Source organism: Penaeus vannamei, chromosome 12 (genome assembly GCF_042767895.1).
Source record: "Penaeus vannamei isolate JL-2024 chromosome 12, ASM4276789v1, whole genome shotgun sequence".
In the NCBI taxonomy this organism is placed as follows: Eukaryota; Metazoa; Arthropoda; class Malacostraca; order Decapoda; family Penaeidae; genus Penaeus; species Penaeus vannamei.
Window position 1 is genome coordinate 28,131,718 of NC_091560.1, and position 2,500 is coordinate 28,134,217.

A 2,500-nucleotide genomic window follows, 5' to 3' on the forward strand; every position below is an offset into this window, starting at 1 on the left:
TGTTTTTAATAATTTGCTTATGTCACCCACTGTTCTGTTTACCCCGAACACTTCTGTTAAATTTCCTACCAATCCCATTCTCAAAATCAAGTTCCTCAGTATGAACCAGCAGCCACGGCGGAAACAATTGTCGAGGGCCCGTAGAGTTATGAGTCCGTAATGTGGCAGGGCGGGCGACAGGGCGAGTGAGTCATGTGTAGCTGTCATGTAAAGCGTCATGTGTCAACGGCAACGTCGATGGTGACATACAAATGTTCGTCACTTATGCGAAGAAACTCTTTAGCACAAATTGTGTAGTGACTAAAGTCTCGTTATTACATCTCTAAAGGACCATAAATTTAGAATGACGCTTCTATATATAACCAGTCGCTTCGAAATAACAGGTGCCGGGTTTTCGCGGATGCCATCTTTGGCCCTTCTGCATCAGTGCCAAGGTTTCTCTACTGCCTAAAGCCTCTTTACCTGCGTGACAGTGACACGCTTGACGGCGAGGCGGGAGGGGGAGGAGGGGAGGGCAAAGCTATTAGACTTTTTAAAGGCGAAGTAAATATTTGCTGCAACATAACGGGGAAAGAGGGACATACTCGAGTGACTGATAAAGTGAACAATGTGGCATATCCTTGACAGTGACGGAAGAGTTGTGGCTAAGGAAACTTTGACGATTTATTTGAAGGGCGAGAGAGCACATTTCAGAAGAGGCTCGGATTTTGGCAAGGGAATGCAAGGTGGAGAAAAGAACATTGTCAAAAGACCTCTGAGGTGGTGAAGTTGTGGTTTAATTTCAGCCCTTTCGGAAGACCGGAGAGGATATTCGCATACAAGGTCGCCGAGAAGAATGATCCGCGGGTTTCGGAAGAGACGGGCATGTCCAAGGCCTTGCTCTAGATAATGTCAGCGAAATGAACCAAAGAGGCAGACACAGGAGTGTAAATGAGTCGCTGATATTACAGGTGCTATGTAGCTAAGATGAAGTTCAAGTGATATTAAACACTAGAAGAGAGTGGACTTTGATAACATATATAGTCAAACAATGAAAAAGATATAAAAAATAATAATATTCACAGTAAATAACAGCTCTGGAAAAACTACAAAGCAAACATCTGCCGAGGCACTGTAAGGAATCTAGGGTTAAAACAAGGGGCTAAATCTAACCCAGGAATTGAGCCTGTGTCTAACAAAATAAGGGACAAATGTCTGGCAAGGGCACGCGATTCAGTATCTGGTAAAACCACGAAGCGATAACATCTGTTAGGCTAAGTATCTGGCTACTGTTTCGCTGCGCGCCGCACAGGGAACCAGCAGAGGGGAAGATGAAAGGACTCCATGCCGAATGTAAGGGACAGTGCTCTCACGTGAAACAATGCAATAGTAATCGCCAATGGTCATCTATCAGCGGTCTAGTTCCTTTCAAAAGATCAACTATGGTATCATGTGCAGGAATCAAATAATGACAGCCATCATCTAAGACCATTTCAGAATGTCAAAGCGTGGTATCATGCGAAACAAGGCAACACTAGTCATCGAGAGTCATCCGTCCAGCTTCTGTGATCATTCCAGATCAACATGAGGTATATTGTGAGGAATAAAAATAAATAGTCATACGTCTAAGATCACTTCAGTATGTCAACATGTGGTATCAAGGGAAACAACATAATACGAAGCACTGCTAGTCATCCCTCCGCCATCCAGATTCCAAGACCATTTCAAAAGATCAACAAACGTTGGGAGCCGCTGACTATTCTAGTCCTATGCGCGATGGCGTAACGCAGCGAGTTATGACTGGCGACGTGACTATAATATAGTGGATGAAAGGAACTAAAATAGACACCTCAGACTACTTGTTGAGGGGGATGGGGCGTGGATTATGTGCCCAGAGAGAGTGAAAGTATGGGCATAGCGGTCAAATGGGCATCTCTCAAGACTCTCAAGATGCCCCTAGTCACGAAAAGAACCTCGGGAATTACCAGACCGAATCGTCCCGGCCTCATCGAGCTGCCCGTTCGTCGAGACTACACGGAGATTCTCAATAACTCGAAGCAGTTGTAAGGTGAACCCATAATTGGCAAGGCGACGGAGGCCAAGAGGTAAACGGAACAATAAATGGTCAACGGCGCAGACATCTCGGGACGCACAAAGACCGAGAAAATGAACAAGTGTTGCAAAGACGTTGGTGAGTAAGAGGAAAAGATAAAAGGAAAAGCAAGAAGACATCAATAATAAGGGACACTGATAATCTCTGCTCCTCACCCCCCTCTCTCTCCCTCTCTCTCTCTTCTCCTTTCTCTTTCTCTTTCTCTTTCTCTTTCTCTTTCTCTTTCTCTCTCTCTCTCTCTCTCTCTCTCTCTCTCTCTCTCTCTCTCTCTCTCTCTCTCTAACTTTTCCCTCTACATATACAGTCAAGGTCTCCTGTCAATTTCGCAATAATCAGATTTGCCAACCACCAACGCCACTCGGTATTCCTGCATCAGGCAAATCTTTCGACAGATGATTAAATGGGACG

The 2,500-nt window shown here is 44.9% G+C and overlaps 1 protein-coding gene across 1 annotated transcript in view; it reads right to left on the reverse strand.

Moving 5' to 3' along the window:
* Window positions 1-2,500, reverse strand: part of LOC113807395 (titin homolog) — a gene marked incomplete in the record, with an annotated part of 381,452 nt that overhangs the window by 305,382 nt on the left and 73,570 nt on the right.